The following is a 19,983-nucleotide window of genomic DNA, read 5'->3' as shown; positions in this document are numbered from 1 at the left end:
TATTGCAATTTGGAGTGGTGCTTGCATAGGGTTATGCATGTGTGTGTGTGTGTGTGTGTGTGTGTGTGTGTGTGTGTTTGTATTTAAATATATGAATTCACTGAGTTGTATGCTCTAAGATTTGTGGTTTATACTGTATATATATTATACCATGATAAAGCAAATTAGTATTTTCTAGTTTTCAAGGGTGTTTTATTTTAAAGCATTTAGAACATGAGACAAGGTAAAAGAAAGAATTTTTAAAGTATGAAGTGTTATGGGAACCATGATCTAGAAATATAACTGGGATATTTGGTATACAGAGTGAATTGTCTTCCACCCTCTAGCCCTGGATCTTTTAAACTTTGCTTTAGTCCCTCAGCCAGCTGCCAGAGAGAGTTCTTTTGGTGCCAGGTGCCAGGATAACTCTTTTTTTTTTTTTTTTTTTTTTTTTGGTACCAGGATAACTCTTACCTCTGACACTGCTGTGGAAATTAAACATTTATTTTTAAGGCAATAAACTTACAGATCTTGCTCAAAATCTGCCACCTTACTATGACTTAGTGAAATAGCACATATTATCCCTCAGATGAACATGGATAAAGTTTCCAACACTTGGAGGAGAATTCAATGGAGTCAGGGGCTGCATTAAGGAAATCTATCCTAGGTGTAGAGAGAACACTTCATGAGTGTAATGAGCATGAGAACAGGATAGACCGTTTACATTGCTGTTAGCACTTTGTTAAGCATTTTGTGATAAAACTGTTAGTGCTGGCAAATTAATGGAGAACTCTTTAGAGTTTCAAACAAGGTTCATCGTGAAAAGGTTCAAATGTTACTTGGACACTGTCAGGGTATAGTACAGGTGACTTTTGGACAGCATGGGTTTGAATTACATAGTCCACTTATACAAATTTTTAAAAATAAATACAGCCCAGTATATAAATGTATTTTCTTATGATTTTGTTATTAACATTTTCTCTTCTTTATTATAAGAATATAATGTATAAGGCAGATCACATACAAAATATATAATTGACTATTTATGTTTAATGGAAGGTTTCCAGTCTATAGCAGGCTCTTAGTAGTTAAGTTTTGGGAAGTCAAGGTTATATATAGATTTTCAACCGCATAGAATCAGCTTGAACAATAGGGCCATGAGAGCCCACCTGGCTGCCTTTTGCTACTGTGGAGTTTGATCTCATATGATTATGATCCCTCTGACTCTGTATTGTTCCATTTGTTTCCATTGCCTGCTATTTGATGATAGCTTCTCTAGGTAGTTCCATTTCTTCCCTTCTATCTCTGCACTTTGCCCCTTTTTCCCTCCCATTTTTAAGTCTCCTTGGACTTGTTTCAAGCCTGCTTAGGAGCAGATTCTTGCTGTTCTTCCTCTCATCTGTCTCCTTCAACAGCAAGCTCAAGTTTCATATCTCTTACCACTTCAGCCCATCCTGGTCTCCCGTTTCCTGTTGTACTTGCCATCTGTAACTCTCTATGTGGCAACTGTATGATTTCTGACCTCATTTCTTAAGTGGTTCATATGAATGGTTTATTTCTCCAACTTTCTTGGAGGGATAACATCATCTTCATCTCATATGCACTTTAGAGGATAGCACAGTGCTTTAGAGGTACCAGGGAATCACAATATACCCAAGGAATGAACAAATTCTGTATTCAAGTCTTTCGTAATATCAAGCACTCAATTTTTCTTTAAAGTCAATGCTGTTTGAAAATGGGTACATAGGAATATTACTTTGAATTTCAAATAATTTCATTCCTAAATTACATTTGTTATTTGCTTTTAATTTTCCTTTTACAATTCAATCTGACAAGAGGGGCCATTTGTATATGTATAGGGAAATCTTTTGCCCAATATAGGTTTCCAGTAAATATAGGTTTTAAATAATGCAGTATGGATACAGCTCATCATAGTCTCTAAATAATTACCGGGTCCCTTCAATAAGGGAAATACTTTTCTGATGGATCATTAGAAACACATTTGTGGTAGACTTTTAAACCATTAATAATCATAGAGACTGTCTTAATTGCTTTTGGAGAGAATTCTTTCATAGTATGGAGAACCACTTACTAATTCATCTGTTTTGCTAGACTGGATTTTTTTTTTTTAATTGGCTTGCTTTAAAATGGGCATACTTGCACTTTAAAAAGCTCCAGAGACCTTCCATCTATATACAAATACAAAAATAGCATTAACGACTGACAGTCACCCCCCCCTTTCCCTCTGTCAGTTATGGGGACTATTTAAGGTTCTATCTTTTTCATGCTCTAGAAGTAATGTGAGGTTTACATTCAACTCCCTTTAATCTGAAACACTGACTGAGCTCCAAACCACTTAAGCAGCCTGCCATTTTTCAATGGGAGGGGAAAGAAGCAATGTAATTTACTGTCCATATTTTATAGTTTTCCTTTTTAAAAACCTGCTTATATAGTTCCTGTATTTGCAGAAACTAGAGAATGACATGGCTTTTAAATGTGGCCCAGTCTGGGCAATGCTGGGAAGCCCAAAGTGGCTGACTGGCCACCAAGGTTGGTATATGGTAATGAGAGATAAGGGGCTCTGGGTATAAAGGTGTCAGGGAGAGTATGAAGGAAGATGTAGGCAACACAATAGGTTTGATGAACAAAAAGGGGAGCACAGTATGGAAAGGACGGAGGGCTGGGACTGGCCTGTGCTACTGAACTTAGGTGCACAACTAGATAACAATTATGTGATCATTTTAGGCAGGCTCCAGCATTTGCTGGGCACTGATCCACTGCTTTGGAGTTCCTTCACCACTACCCTGTCTGAACCCTGGTCTTTTCAAGATTCAGCCAAAAGAACTTCTGGCCTCACATACCGTCTTCATTACTGAACAATCACTGTCTTCCTTGGGCTTTGTCTAGGAAAACTGAATAAGAGGTGGAACTTCTGAGCCCTTACCCTCAGGGTACTGTCCACCCTACTAAGCCTTTCCCTGCTCTCCTAGTCCCTGTACTCAATTGCCTCACATTCTTCAGCAGTTTTCATCTCCTGTTTTTCACTTCATTCATTCATTCACTTCCAGCTCCATCCATTCATGAAGTAGTTACTGCACCTCTTCCATGGGAGAGCACATACTGGAGAGAGATTGTATCAGCTAGCGTTCTCAGAGAAACAGAATCAATGGGAGATATATAAAATATATGTAGATATGTTTATCTACACACATCCCCCCACCCAACCTTTAAGATTGATCAGTTTATCTACTTATCTACCATCTATCTATCTAGGTTATTTTAAAGAGTTAGATTGTGGGGGTGCCTGGGTGGCTCAGTTGATTAGGTGTCTGACTCTTGATTTTGGCTCAGGTCATGATCTCAGGGTTGGGAGATAGAGCCCTGCATTGAGCTCTGTGCTGGGTGGGGAGTCTAGTTAAGATTCTCTCTTTTTCCTCTCCTACTGCCCCTCCCCACTTCTCTCCCTCTCTTAAAAATTTTTTATTAATTAAAAGAAAGAATTAGATTGTGAAGGGTGGCAAGTCCAAAAACTCAGGTTGGCTGGAGACCCAGGGAAGAGTTGATGTTGAGGCTTGAGTCTGAATGTGGTCTGTAGGCTGCCTTCCCTCTTGCTTGTGGGAAAGTCCGTCTTTTTTCTGTTAAGACCTTCAGCTGGTTGGTTGAGACCCATCCACATTATGAAGAGTAATCTGGTTTGCTCAAAATATCCTGGTTTAAATGTTAATCTCATCTAAAGCATACTTTCTCAGCGATGTCCAGACTAGTGTTTGACCAAATGCCTTGGTACTATGGTCTAGCCATTCACACATAAAATCAACTGTCATGGGTACTATGAATCTTACAAAAGAGAGTGATATAGGTCATTGTCCCCAATCAATATCTGCTTAATTAGAGAGATATATCAATCTATCAACAAGTCAATAACTGTAAATCAAGTTATGAACCTTGTGATGGGTTCTGTATCACCTATAAAGAAAGAGCTTGGAGAATCTAGAGGAAATAATGAGTAATCCTGACCAGGGGTCATGAGAAAGGCTTTGTAATAGGAGTGCAAGTTGCAGTGGATGTTGAAAGCTAGGTAGAATTTTGCTAAATGAACAAAGTAAGGGCTGGGGGAGAGGAAGCCATTCTATTCCAATAAAATCAGAATTTGGGGGACGCCTGGGTGGCTCAGTTGGTTAAGCGGCTGCCTTCGGCTCAGGTCATGATCCCAGCACCCTGGGATCGAGTCCCACATCCGGCTCCTTGCTCGGCAGGGAACCTGCTTCTCCCTCTGCCTCTGCCTGCCTCTCAGCCTACTTGTGGTCTCTCTCTCTCTCTGACAAATAAAAAAAAAAAAAAATGTTTAAATCAGAATTTGGTCAGAAGTTTATATATTCTTTAAATTTTTAGCAAGTGCAATTTACATGACTTACTGTTCTGGGTGCTGATGGAATGCAAAGAGAATGTATCTCTGCTCAGAAGGAATAATGATAATGGTCACTATTTGTTGAGTGCTGCTTGCCACAGGTCGGGTACCTTGCCAAGTGTTTATACTCGTTATTTCAATTATTATTCTACTGCCCTATAGGAAAGGTTCCCAGTGGTGAAGCTCAATCAGTACAGTGTGATATCAGTGGACTGTGAAAGGTCTAGTGAGCACACTCCTGGGGCATAGGAAGGATAGGAAGTTGGCCAGGCAGGGAGGTTGGAGCTGAGGGACATAGCTTATTCATTGCTAGGCTGGACCTGGAGCAAGCAAGACTTGAGCCCCACATTAGCTCACACCATAGATGATTCTGCAGCTGTTCTGGTATAGATGGAAGCTTGTGTGACAGTACCTACGAGAATGAAATCTATAATAATTGTGTCTTTGATTCATTGCTGAATCTGCTTTCACTAATTATTCTCATTATCACCAGAAAACTGAGAATTAGAGAGGTTAAGGAAATTTTTTCATTGCCTGATATCAGAACTTGTGCTCTTTCTACTAAGCCCACACTGCATTAACTCCTAGGCTAATGGGCAAACAGTGATTGCTTTGGTTTGAATGTTTGTGTTTCCCGACCCCCAAATTCATATGTTGAAGTCCTAATACCCACTGTGATGTGTTAGTAGGAGGTAAGGCTTTGGGGAGGTGATTAGGTCATGAGGGTGGAGCCTTCTTGAATGGAATTAGTACAGTTATAAAGAAACTCTACAGAGTTCCCTCAGCCCTTCCACAATATGAGGACACAAGAAGTCAGAAATCTGGAAGAATTTCCTCACGCAACCGTGCTGACACTCTGATCTCACACTTTTAGCCTCCAAAACTGAAAAATTAATTTCTATTATTTATAAACTACCCAATCTGTGTTTTTTTTTTAAGTTTCAACCTGACAGACTGAGATAGTGATTTAAGCAAATAACTCCAAAGAAGTGGGGTCAATGCTACAATTGTTGTATGTTTAAGGCACAGTTAATGGAGTGATGAGTTCCATGGGAGATATCATCAAAGGAATATACATTGCAAAATGTTCTGAAGCAAGTGGGCCTGGGAGCTGAGGCAGATGATGAAGCTAGAATGAAGATGAATGCAATGGGAAAGGAAAGAAAAGACTTAACATCAGAATATTTCTGTATATCCAGAAGACAAAACTTAGTAACTGATTGTAGGAAACTGGGGCAACTTAGGTGTCAAGGTGCTAGTTGCAAGGAACATCCTCAGTTGCAAAGGAACATCCTCAGCTAATAAAGTAGAAAAAAGATTATGGAAGGATATTTCCCAGATCACAGATTTCCGGAAAATCTATAGAGTTAGGCCTGGGAGCCATGCAGCCAGGAACTATGGTCACACCATACCCTCGGGCTTCTATGGTGAAGAGTCCACTGTTGGCACCACTGGACACTGCATTTCATACCACAAGTGACCATTGATGCTGGACTTGGGATACCAGAACCTCCACCACTGCTTGCCCCAAACTGCACATCTCTACATCTGACCTCATGAAAGTGCATACTGCACAGCTGTGCCTTCCTCACTGAACCCTAGCTGTAATGGAAACTAGGAAAAAGAGGTTCTAGCTTCCATTTTGGATGGTTTGAAGAATTTCTCAAATGTAGAATAGACATTCAAAAGAATGCTGGTGACCACAAACATGCCTACTCCAGATGGTGAAGGAAGAGTAATCACAACTGATACTAAGGTTTCTCATTTAGCAAATGGATGATTGGAGTTGTTATGACCAAGACAAGGAAAATGGGAGGATGAATAGAATTGTGGAGCTAAAAAAAAATAGTTTCTGAATACCATGGATTTAAGATATCTGCAGCACACCAATATGGAGTCATTTATACAATATGTAGTTAGAAATTTGCATCCTGGGCTCAAGATGGTGGATAGTGCTAGAGATGTAGACTTGGGAACCAACATAGGGATGAGAATAGATAAGATTGATCAGTATATATATAAACCTGATGAATGTTGCCTTGGAAGGGAGATAGAAGAGGAGGCTGAGCCACGTAAGGATCTTGAGAGGTACAAGTTGAAGGTAGAATGCAAATCCAAAGGTGGAAAACTAGAGTATCATGAAACTCAAAGTTGGAATGGAAAGAGATGGTGATCAAGACAGTGAAATGCTGCAGAGAAATGTGTGTGAGGGCTAAGGTCTCTGAGTTTATCAGAAAGGAAATCACTGGTGGTGTGCAGAAGTTATTTTGCCTGAGGCCAATATCACAACCCATTTAGGGTAGATAGTCACATACTCTATACCTCTCCTCAGCCCTCAACCAATATACAGCCTTTATTTCTTTGTCCCCCCGCCAGTCTTCAGCTTCCCCTCTCTTAAAACACCCAGTGTCCCTCCTCAAGACCACCTTAGCCTACATTCCTAACATACCCTTTCCAAATTAGTACCCCATTTTAATCTCAGTCTGCAGCTATGCCTTTCCCAGTCTCTCTGTTCCCTCAGCTCCTACATTCTTTTCCTTCTCAACCCCATTTTCCCAGTTCTCTTCGGTGTTTCTCCAACTGCAGGATCACTTACCTAGCACCCAGTGTCAGTTCCTAGGCCTGAACCAGTTCCCCAGTTTCCACTCTTCCCATCCCTATTTGTGGTTGTATTTCCCATCCACCAGTGGCATATCCATTTTCCCCAAATTTCCACCGAACTTCATGTATCAGAGCCTTTATCTGTACCCACCAGTTTCCTGGCATTGGTTGTATTGTTCTCAATCCTTGGAGACTTGACTTGCCAACTTTTATCCTACTTTTCTCTCCCTGTCTCATTTCTAGTTCCTTCTCACACTGTAGACGTTGTTATTCTCTCTAGACTATGGTCCTTCCTTATTCTGTACCTGTCCTTTTTCCTTATTTGCTAATTTCAAAACAAAAGTATGTCTAAAAAGTTTTTACCTTTCCAGAGACACATACTGAAGTCTTTATTGTTGCAATTATATGATGACTGGGATTTTTTTTTTCCAAAATATTTGGGATGGGGGCAGGTGGGTGGGTATAAATAAAAAAATGACTGGTTATGAGTTGATAATTTTTGAAGTTGAAGAGTACATGGGGCTTTTTACAGTATTTTCTACTTTTTGTATGTTTAAAATTTTTCATGAAAAAGGTTTTAATGAAAAAAGTTTCAATGTATGTAAGTAAATCAAATGAATTGATATAAAGAAAACTATTAAGTAATACTAGTACTGATATGGCAAAAATATATTGAAAAAAACATGAAGGTGATATTTGAGTAGCTGAAGAGGGGAAAAAACTAAGATAATAGAGAAGGAGTTTAGAATGAGTGCAGATATAGAGAAAGCCTGAGGAAAGAGGAAAAAAGTCTAAGCAATTCCATTGTTAGGCCTGACTTTCTTGGTGAAGAAGTCTATATGCTCTCCAGAAAGTAAGGGAATGGGGATCAGGTAGGACTTATATGAAGAATGAGATAGCCATTGTGGGGAAGGGGAAGGAAGCCAGCTAGAGGTAAGCTGCAACTGAGATTGGAGAATGTGAATCTATAGTAGGATTGCTCTCCGTTATCTTAGCAATCTAGTCTTCCAAGTGACTCTAGGGACCCTCATGTATGCTTCAGATTTTCTGCAAAACATGTCTTTTCTGTGAATCAGTGAAAATGTAAACTACCAGTAGAACTTATTTGTCTAGAAAGTCTGTTTTATATACTTGGCTTAAGGGAGGATTTTTATGGGAAAAAGTTCCACTGCTAAAATGGACTAAATACGTGCTATCCCCTGGCATAGGTATTTACTTTGTGGTGTGCTATGCACTTGCTGCTACTTTGTTGTAGATGTTAATGGGATATACTGTACAATGATGGATATTGAGTCTGTCTCAAAAGGAGGACAATTTTGAAAGTGGCTGTTGCTCCTTGGAATAGCTCGCAGGTTTTATCTGCTCCCCATTGCTTAGGCAGTGGTTTTCAACCTGTGTTTGTGTGCACATGTGCACACACACACAATTTTGCATAAAATTTCAAGGGGTTCAAAGACCAAAGATCCCAGTTAAAATTCCAGATTCAAGCTGTGTGGCAGGATACCTTAATGAGGAACATATCCATTTATGTTTAGCAAACAGAAGAGGGTTTATTTTTGGCTCTTAGAAATGACTCTTGGCTCTTAAATTGTCACCAAGATTGTATATTCGCTAGGCCTCTAATGTTAAAACTTGACCTTCTCACCTTAGTCCAGGAGGATTTACCAAAAGTTAAACATTTAAGCCTGCTTCAAGGCCCGTTATCCCTTTGATGTCAGATAATTGCCTAATATATAAAATATTTATAGTGGTATAACATGTCCACATAGTACAAGTTGTATTTTATTTTTATTTTTTGAAGATTTTATTTATTTATTTGACAGAGAGAGAGAGAGAGAGAGCATACAAACAGGCAGAGTGGTAGGGAAAGGGTGAGGGAGAAGCAGACTTCACACTGGGCAGACAGCCTAGGACCCTGGGATCACAACTTGAGCCAAAGGCAGACACTCAACTGAATGAGCCACCCAGTTGCTCCTACTTTGTATTTTTAAAGTAAATTCTGTGTATACAGATTTATATAGCCAATCAGCAGGAGGGAACTAACATTTCTTGAGCATTTAGGACTCATTTGCTGCTCTGTATGTAACTTGTGAAGTCAGTGCAGTATTGCCCTTAGACAGATAATACTTTTCTATTTGAACGATGCAAAAACTAAGGTTCAGAAAGTCTAATATATTCACCCAAGGTGATGAGTTAATGAGTGGTTGAGCCAGCATTGAAATGTTGTTTTCTTCTAAATCTTTGCTTAACAGAGAACTCTGGATATTTGTTGGGTTTTTTGGCTATCTTGAATCCATTTCTGTCCTTTATGGAGAATTACTCTTTTTGCCCACCTTCCCCAACCCCATTCTATGATGTGCTCTTAAAACTATTAAACAAGGTACCCTGCCTATGACTCAAGCTAGGATAATCCCATTCTCTTTGAGTTGTTTGACTCTTGCTACCTAGCCCACTGAGCTACGCTGCTGGTTTGTTAGATTCTCTTTGATTCTGTGAGTTTTTCAATATCCTTGAATAAAGGATATTTCTTTTGCTATAGACTGAACTGTGCCCCCCATCCTAACCACAAATTCATATGCTCTAACCTGCAATTTGATAGTGTTTGGAGATAGGGCCTTTGGGAGGTAATTTGGTTTCAATGAAGTCATGAAGGTGAAGCCCTCACGATGAGATTGATGTCCTTATAAGAAAAGATACCAAAGACCTTGATTCCTCTTTCTCTGCCATACTAGGGCCTAGTGAGAAGGCAGCTATCTGCAGGCCAGGAAGAGAGCCCTCATCAGGGAACTCAATTGGTCAGTACCTTGATCTTGGACCTCCCAGACTCCAGAACTGTGAGAGATAAATTCCTGTTGTTGAAGCCACAGAGCCCATGGTATTTTGTTACAACAGTCTGAGCTGACTAATACAAATAGTTTTTGTTGCCTTCTACCAAAGAATTGACTACTATACAAGATGAGTAGTAAGAAGACTCATTTCAGCTTTCAGTACTTTAGTTCTGACAGATTGAAGAAAGAAGGACAAAAATCAAACAAGCAAGTTTAGGGACTTACTGTTATCTCTTGGGAAAAAGTTTGTGAATAAAGAGGAAGTTGAAACTGTTTCATGGAGTGGGATTTGGGAATTATTTATGGATGATACTTATTCTGAATTTCCTTATATCTTGTTTGCATATTCCTTATTCCTAACTTGTTTGTGATTTAGATCTACATTGTGATAACCAGGGCTGAGTGAGAAAATAAATTAGCCCTGGATAACTTCTCTTTCAGGATGCAGAACTGGTATAATGAAAGCTATTCCCTAGAAACTGGTCTGCCAAGAAGAAAAGCTGCACTGAAATGGGCACCTAATTTTTATTTGTTTTCGTCTTAAAGAATGTAAGAAATTCCTACTGCAGGAATTTATTCACTGGCTCCCAGTTACCTCTTCTTAACATAGGTTCATCTTTTATTTTTAGAGCTTTGTTTTGACCTATAGGTCTTTTGGCTCTGAGTAATGCATTCCATGAGATGATTCAGTTCTGAGAAATCAAGCCAGGTAAAGATGAAATATAAGGTTTCACCACCTTTTCAATACTTTTCATCTGCTTTTAAGGATGTATGCCTTTCTACCAGTATTTCTTGGTACCATCTGTATTTTTTCCCTATCAATTACAGAGCTTTTTGAATTTGATGGCATCGTAGCAATCATGCAGTTCATCCTTCGTATCTTACAGATGAGAAAACAGAAACTTATAGAAGTAACTGGCTTGTCAATGATTATGTAGTTAGTAACTAAGTAGGGACTTGAACACACTTTTTGAGATTCCCTGCTCACCCTGTATTCTACTTTCATAAGCTGCCAAGTAATTGACTAACCGAAGATAATAAAAGCAGTTCCCATTTAGCCTGAACTAAAGAAGAATGTGGAAAAGAAGAAAAAATAGAAAGTTTTCAGAGTTTGAATTTCGTCGAGCAAAAGGGGAAGATTTTGAGCCATGTGGAGGAAAGAGGCAGAGAGGTCGTGCTTTTAAGGATTGTTTTTAAGCCTACTTGACAGTAGAATTGCTTTATTCTCTGGGCAAGTGTCTGCATGTTTATTTCCATGGGTTAAATGATTCCTTTAAGGTGAATTAAACACTGTCTCATTTCCATGTGAATTAAAGTTTTTAAAAGAATTTTTTTCCCTTGGGAATTTGTCACATTAAATCCACTTGGTTTGTGCATCTGTGTCGCAAACAGACTAAGGGGAACTGGGATTTCATCTTTTTCTCTAATTGGCTTCTGTGCCTTCCTGTCTTGTGAGAATTGAGTGTTGTTTAGATACCCCTCTCCTTTTTCAGCTCTAGAGTGAATATCCAGTGTCTGCTTGGTAGTTTCTCTCTTTTGGGATAACCACACCCTAGGTCAGTATAGTTTGTTTTCAGTATAGGGCCAGCTGTTCCAGGATTACTTTTTCAGGATTGGAAACATCCAGTTTGGACCTTGGGGGAAAAGGCTGAGAATAAAAATGTAAAGAAGGAGGTCAAATAATACTTTGTCAGATTGTTGACTTTCTGTTTTGAATCAAATCTGTCTTTAGTGTTCTCTAGTATCTCTGCTCTAGACATATTGCTCCAAAGAACAGGAGTGAAAACACACCCTTCTCCTTTCCTCTAGGCAACAAAAGCAAATACTAAAAAAGGACTAGAACAGTGAAATTTATAATTTTTCACCTGAATAAAGAAGTATTTCTTGATAATACTAAGGGCTTAGGTTCTGGGCCTGAGCTCCCATGTCCCTCTGAGTATAAATAAAAAGCAGTGATCAAAGCAGACATTTTAGTTAGGCAGACAACTTGAGAGCCATCCTTACCACAAAGGGCTACTGAAGTTGAGTAATTAGTAGCTACAGAATTTAGAGCAGAGGTTTAGGAAGTTGGTCTCTGTAGCTGAAAGCATATGCCATGTCATAAGATTTTGTTATGTCACAAGAGAAAACTGGGGGCATCACGTTGCCTGAGTTCAAGCTTTACTACAAAGCTGTGATCACCAAGACAGCATGGTACTGGCACAAAAACAGACACATAGACCAGTGGAACAGATATGGACCCTCAACTCTATGGTAAAATAATCTTTGACAAAGCAGGAAAAAATATACATTAAAAAAAAGACAGTCTCTCCAATAAATGGTGCTGGGAAAATAGGACAGAGCTATGTGTAGAAGAATGAAACTTGACCATTCTCTTACACCTTACACAAAGATGTACTCGAAATGGATAAAAGACTGCAACTTAAGGCAGGAATCTATATCAAAATCCTAGAGGAGTATAACATAGGGAGTAACCTCTTTGACGTCGGCCACAGCAACTTCTTTCAAGATATGTCTCCAAAGGCAAAGGAAACAAAAGCAAAAATGAACTTTGGGGACTTTATCAAGATCAAAAGCTTCTGCACAGCAAAGGAAACAGTCAACAAAACAAAGAAGCAATCCATGGAATGGGAGAAGATATTCACAAATGACAGTACAGACAAAGGGTTGATATCCAAGATCTATAAAGAACTCCTCAAACTCAACACACACAGAACAGATAATCATGTCAGAAAATGGGCAGAAGACATGAACAGACATTTCTCCAAAGAAGACATACAAATGGCTAACAGACACATGAACAAATGTTCATTACTACTAGCCATCAGGGAGATTCAAATCAAAACCACATTGAGATACACCTTACATCAGTTAGAATGGCCAAAATCAACAAGACAGTAAACAGCAAGTGTTGGAGAGGATGTGAAGAAAGGGGAACCCTCTTACATTGTTGGTGGGAACGCAAGTTGGTGCAGCCACTTTGAGAACAGTGTGGAGATTCCTTAAGAAATTAAAAATAGGGCTTCCATATGACCCTGCAACTGCACTACTGGGTATTTACCCCAAAGATACAGATGTAGTGAAAAGAAGGGCCATCTGTACCCCAATGTTCATAGCAGCAATGGCCATAGTCACCAAACTGTGGAAAGAACCAAGATGCTCTTCAACGGACGAATGGATAGAGATGATATGGTCCATATATACAATGGAGTATTATGCCCCCACCAGAAAGGATGAATACCCAACTTTTGTATCAACATGGATGATTATGAGATTATGAAAGAGATTATGCTGAGTGAAATAAGTCAACCAGAGAGAGTCAGTTATATGGTTTCACTTATTTGTGGAGCATAAAGAATAACACAGAAGACACTGGGAGGTGGAGAGGAGAAGTGAGTTTGGGGAAATCGGAGGGGGAGACAAACCATGAAAGATTCTGGACTCTGAGAAACAAACTGAGGGTTTTGGAGAGGAGAGGGGTGGGGGATTGGGTGAGCGTGGTGGTAGGTATTATGGAGGGCACGTATTGCATGGAGCACTGGGTGTGGTGCATAAACAATGAATTTTGGAACACTGAAAATAAATTAAAAAAATGATATTCACTGAATTCTTTGAAACAAAGAAAAGAGAAAGTAATGAATATCAAGCTCAATAATTAAAATTTGTATTTCATAAAGTTGGCTATTTTTTCTCTTATAATTAGATTATATTTATAAACCTCTAAATCCTAAATCCCTGTGATTTTTAATAAAGGTCAACAATAATATAAATAAACATTTAAAAGCAATTAATTTGTAATCATATTTCCTATATAATTATACATACTGTTGCATAGTAATTTCTAGTTCTTTTCATAGGTCTATGTACTCTATAATATTTATAATCATAGTATTTTAGATTACACTTTTTTTCATGAACATTCTACATGTCTAGTCAACATTAAAAATTCACATGTTTTTGTTAGTTTGTTTTAAAGATTTACTTATTTTTCTTAGAATGAGAGAGAGAGAGTGAGGAACAGAGGGAGAGGGAGAGAATCCCAAGGAAACTCCCTTCTGAGTGTGGATCCTGACATGGGGCTCGATCTCAAGGCCCTAAATTCATGAACTGAGCCGAAACCAAGAGTCAGATGCTTAACTGACTAAGCCACGCAGGAGCCCCAAAATTTCCCATGTTTTTATATTGTACTAACAATTGCTATTTTAAATGACTGCATAGCATTTCATACTATTTATCTTAATATGCTAACTTCTAGTATTAGCCACTTAGATTTCAAAGTGTTTATGTAATATGATCATATGACTTCTTCTACATTGTTACGTCTATTGGGTACTATCATTTGCTTGTTTTAATTTGTATTTCTTTGAATATAACTGGAATGAGTATTGTCCATTTGGATGTTGTTTTATTTATTTTACTAGGTGTATTTACTTGGATATTAATTGTCTATGACAGTTTAACAACTTATTTTTTCCTGACTAATAGTTTCTCTGAGGAACAGTACACTTTGACCTCTGGACACTTGACTGTCTATTCTAAAGTGATCTTTGGGCCAAGAACATTAAGATAGTTTTTTCTTAGGTGAGATTTGTGTGAGACCAACTCATTACATTTTAGTTAAATCAACTATTTATACCATGAGGAGACTATCCCACTTTGTCACTGTGTCCTCACGTGGCAGAGAGAGAACAAGTAGCTCTGTGATACCTCTTCTTATAAGAGAATTAATCCCATCTTAGGGCACTACCCTTGTTATCTCTTCTAACTCTCATAACCTCCCAAAGACCCCATCTCCAAATGTCATCACATTGGAGGTTAGGGCTTCAACATAAGAATTTTCAGGGGAACACATTCAGTCTGTAACATGGCCCTTCACCCTCAGGTTATTGCAGCTATCCAAGTTCACATCCCCCCCCTAATTAAGAGGAACTTGGTGAGTATTAGAGGTAAAATTTCATGAACACCTGATTAAACTTTAAAAAAAATTTAATCCGTAGATAAGGAACAAAATGAGACAAACTAAGAGTGGAAAGAAAGTAGTCGGATAGTTTATGCCAGGGCCAAATCACTAAGTAGGATTTGTCTTGTGGGTATTTATGGTGGCATATGGTATGTGTTGAGATTTAAGAGGCCATTTGGAAAAGTATTTTTATGTCTTGTAACTCATGAATTCTGAATTTTGAGTCCCTGTCTTGAATGATAGGGACTAAGCTTCGTAATGCAGGGATCTTAGCAGCACTGGGAATTACCAGTTTGGTACCTTCTCTGCCCATTCCCCCACATGCCCTTCCCTTCCTTTCATTCCCTACCAACATCTCTCCACCTAAGCTCCCACATACCAACTGGCATCAGGCTAGTTACATATCTGGCTAGTTCTTTATTTTCTTTCGTGACTCACAAATGAATCAATATCCTGGCAAGGAGTTAAGCAGGCTAGTTTCTTCAAAGAGTATTTTGTAGGTAAATACAAATAGGATAACTTGAGTGTTTAAAAATACTTTTAAGTAACTATGTTCTTTAATTATATGATTCTTAAGCTTGAATATCTTTGGATTTAAATAAATCCCATCAGCTGACAATTTAAAAAAACACTTTGTAGAATCTGAGTAAATCTTATTTGTACATGTTTAAAAATGCAAACATTACAAAAAAGTGTGCAGTGAAAAATAAGTTTCTTTCCACCCCACATTCCCAGATCCTTTGCCTCTCTTTCCGCAGAGACAACCACTACCATTTCTTGCTAATGCCCTATAGAAATACTTCTTAGCTAATCAAACTTAAATACTATTTATACAACCCCCTTGTAAAAAACCCAAATATGAAATACTACATATACTTTGTTTTTATTATTACTTTTTTTTAACTTTTAACTTAACTGTGTCTTGTTTCTTAGAGACTGGATCATATCAGCTTATATAACTTTCTTCCATTTTTTTTACTGACTGATGAAAGTATGCAATAATTTATTTATTTAGCCCCTTATTAGTAGGTATTTAAGTTATTGCTAGTTTTTTAAAAAACAAGGCCCTCTCAATGAGAATCCTTGTATATATGTATTTGTGAATTTGTGCCAGTATATTTGTGATATATTTGTAGGCTGAATAACAACATGAAGAAAAATGTGGTGCTATTGGGTTAAAAGCATGGATATTAGAGTTTGTTATCTACTACCTGCTTCCCAATTAGTAGACATATAACCTAAGTTATATGACAAGTTACTTAACTTTCTTTGCATCGGTTTCCTCATTTGTAAAATAAGTATAAATGATAGTACATACCTTGGAGATACAAATATATGGGGAGCTAATACAAGTACAGCATTACTAGAGAGTTATTGGAGAGTAACTTTTTTTTCCCCCAATCTTGATGAAGAACTCATTCCTAAGCTTGTTACAAGTATTGATACAATTGATACTTAATTTTGGCCAAAGGAGATATCTGGGAGGGCAAATTGAGAGTAGGAGTTCCTCCTATAGGTAGATGTGGGAGGCTAACTGTAGTCACATTTGTGTTCAAACTGTGGATTAAAAGTCAGCATCTGGGGCCTGAATCTTTGTCTCTGATATGTGGGGATTAGATTAGATAATCCCTAAAGTAACTTCTAACTCAATTATATGTGTGCTTAGTCCATTCTCAATATGAGATGTTATTTAATATGGTTTAGATAATTGTGAGAGATAAATTTAAGTCCTGATTCATGTAACACTGTCACTTTGCATTTATTCTTCCCTTTGTGTAGAATGACCTTCCCTTTGTCTGACTGTGTAGTTGAGCTCTGACTCATCCTCAGAGACTTAGATCTGACTCAGCCTTCACTGTGAAGCTTTCCCTGAGTGCCTTGGTTGAGTTAGGCACTTTCTCCCTTTGAGGTGTCTAAGCCTCTGTGTTCTGTGGCGAGAGAAGAGTTTTCAAATATTAACTGATAGCTTTTATTTGTCACCCCAGACTCAGCTTTGATATTGCACTTTTTGTTGCATTGAGGCAGGGATGACATAGTCTTTTCTTGCATTTTAAGTCGCAAAAGTCTGGGCCCTTCAGGAAATGATAAAAGCAAGGTGCGTAGAAAAACCATTGCCAGGAAAAGACAAGCTGAGCAAGTAGAGTTTCTATGCTGCAGAAGAAAGAAGTACCCCAGCCAGGGGAACACAAGGTGTGAGTAGACAAGGTGGGCCTCTGACAAAGGGTGAGGCTCTCTGATCTTTCCTAAGCTCAGCGCAGGGATAAGAAGAGTGACAGAAATCCTCTAGAGGTATACAGAATCGGAGCACAGAGGGAGCCTAGGTTTTCTTTCCTGGATAAAGCCCAGAGAAATGAGAAGAAGCTGGAGTACAAATGGCTACACAGAGCACCCACCTGGACAGGCCTGAGGAAACTTACACAGGTTCCACAGAGCCTGCCATGGTATGGAGGCAGGGACAATATTCCCATGCCCTGAGAGGACCATGGAAATGGTAAAAGACTCAGGATGGTCCTGCTGACTTTCTTGGGGCCCAGTGTACTGTGGGAGCCGCAGAATGGACCATGGTACCTTAAAGGGGCAAGGGAGTTAGGGAGAGTTCGACTCCAAAGTACTGTTGATAGGGAACATCAACAAAATCTGCAGAGATCCACAGGGACCAACAACTGAAGGCCAGATGGGGAACATCTTCGCTGAGATGCACAAGTTCAACTGAGATCCAGTTTTCACAGCCTAGAGAAATAAGAACTCCATGGTAGAACTTAAGTTTGTTACACTTCTTGAAAACTTAAATGCAGAAGGATTTTTAGTGCCTCTAATATTACTCTACTGCATCATAAATATTTGATTCCTTATCTGCCTCTCTGGATAACAAGCTCTTTGAGGGAAAGCACTAAATCTTTCTTTTCCATTTTATTTGTTCCTGTATATTAGAAGCACTCACACATAGGACGGGTGCAGGAAGTTTTCCGAATGAATGGGTGGACATTTATTTGATGGCTCTTCTGTGTCACAACCTATCCCAGGTCCTTTCACAGCCCTGTGAACTAGGTGCTGTTATTGCCATTTTGCAGTTGAGATTTACTAAAGCAAGGGATCCAGTAGAACCCAATCGTGGGCAGTAGGAGGGAGATCTGCATCCACACTCTATGTCCTCCAGACACCAGACTGCCTTCATAGGTAAAAGTGATTCTTTTCTCTTACTGTCTGAATATAACTGTGGAATAAAGATGTAAATTAGTTGTTCACTTATTTTAGTAAATGTTTACAAATTTCTTGCTTTACTACTTTCAAAATAAAGAGCAGAGTGCTCTTACTTTACCTTTATTATTAATTACAAATTAGGTAGAAGTAGTCTGTAAAGTATGACTGTGACACCACAAGATCCCTGTAAAGCTTAATATTCTTGCTAATACTGCCTTGTTTATTTATAAAAGAAGCATATCTTCTTTGTAGAAAGTACATAAATCAGAAAGTAGAAGAAGTTAAAATTTACTTATAAGTCCTCTTCCTACAGATATCCACTATTAACTTTCAGTTATATCTTACCCTTATTTAAAAAAAATTATAAAACTGATATTGGTACTTTGGTCGTTTGTCATTATGTCATGAGTATTCTGTCTAGTACAAGGTGTTTAGTGTTCATGGAACAAAATCTATGTAGATCATACTGTTCATTGGGAGAAGTTATTGGAGTTAGGACTTCACAGGTAAAGTGAGACACTCAATATACAAATTTTTGCTTTAAATAGTCTTCCAGAAAACTTTTAAAGATTTTAAGGAAAGTAAAAATGTATATATAATCCAATAAGACCATCATACAATAAACTTTAATTGCAGTTTGAAATACCAAGAAGACAATAAAAAATCGCCTTAAGCTTGGTTTATGAATGGCCAAACTATCCTGCTGAAGAGAGGAGGGGCATCATGTCCAGGAGGGACTTGACCCCAGTGTACCCTTTCTATGCATGGACAGATTTGTCTCTTCATCTCGTTTCTTGACCTAAAGAGAGAGAGGTTAGGAAGTCAGCCAGAAGCACAACAGTGATTGAGCAAGTATAGCAACATCCTCCCTCCCTCCCACTGCCAAGGTGCTAAACCCTTGGCTACAAGAAGGAGTAAGAAGTTAGCACTTAGATTTGCCTTTCAAACTCTCTGGAAAATTAACATGTCTGTTTCAGGCCAATTAAAGAAGAAAGGCACCTCCCATCCAAAGTATTAGAATCTCCTCACTGGGAATGGAAACCACAGGCAGAATTGTTTTGGCTTATTTCCACGTTATTTAAGAAAGGAGGCCTGGAGGGCACTCTAAATTGACTTGATGTTTTTAGGTTTTTGACGTGTGGGGACTAATCTTGTTTCCATGTCAACGTACCCTGTCAGCTGCTGCATATTAAAATATGATTAGTTCTTCCCTCTAATTGGCCATGTAATAAACCCATCATCTCAAAACCATGGCTTGTGGTTCAAAGCGTAGACTTGGAGCCACACTACTTACTTTTGAATCCTGATTCTGCTCTTTATGGGCTTTGAGACTTGGGGCAAACTATTAAAAATCTTTATGCCTCATTTTTTTCCTATGTCCTTATCTCAGGTAGTTTTTATAGAGGATTGAATGAGTTAGTGTATGTAAAACATCTCAAATAATGCCTTATGCAGAGTAAGAACTATAAAGGTATAAGAAGTAGTGTAATTAGGTTCTTCCTTTGTGTTTGCTGGTGAACCACAGGTGAACAACTAGCTGGGAGTGGGGTAATGACGGATGTATGGCTGTCTTGGAAATCTTTTAATAACGAAAGAGTGCCAATGTTTTTGTCACAGGGTGGGTGGATGGTTAAGCAAGAAATGGGGAGGTTAGGGCTGGATACTGCAAGGGCCTTTAAGCTCACTGGGGTGCTTTCCCAGGCCGGGTATGTTGAGGCTGGTCTGGAGAATGCGAAAACTGGGTTATTTTATAAACGGGAGGGATATTTGAAGGGGGATTGGCATTTCTTAGAAACTTACCTGGACTATGAGTGAGTTTGTGAAAAGAAGTAAATTGAGCCTATGACTAGATTGAAGATACCCAGTTATTCCTTCTTGCTAGGCTTTTGAATAAACCAATAGAATTGTAGTCTGCAATTCACTGTTTTCTGTTACTATCTGTTGGTTGCTAATACATAAACTGCTTTTGGCTAATTGAATCAGAGAAGTAATTATTGGAAGGGGAA

General features: G+C 38.6%; 1 long non-coding RNA gene across 1 annotated transcript; it reads right to left on the bottom strand.

The window, feature by feature from the left end:
* Positions 1–3,013: 3,013 nt before the first annotated feature.
* LOC116860184 lies at positions 3,014–11,973 on the bottom strand. Its single transcript, XR_004381283.1, has 4 exons — positions 11,821–11,973; positions 11,294–11,464; positions 7,366–7,368; positions 3,014–3,077 (listed from the first exon to the last, which is right to left on the bottom strand). It is a non-coding gene; the product is annotated as an uncharacterized LOC116860184 (long non-coding RNA).
* Positions 11,974–19,983: the final 8,010 nt, after the last annotated feature.

The sequence above is a fragment of the Lontra canadensis genome, unplaced genomic scaffold, assembly GCF_010015895.1.
Source record: "Lontra canadensis isolate GAN:19392208 unplaced genomic scaffold, GSC_riverotter_1.0 scaffold4, whole genome shotgun sequence".
Lineage (NCBI taxonomy): Eukaryota > Metazoa > Chordata > Mammalia > Carnivora > Mustelidae > Lontra > Lontra canadensis.
This window is presented reverse-complemented; position numbering and strand designations above follow the sequence as displayed.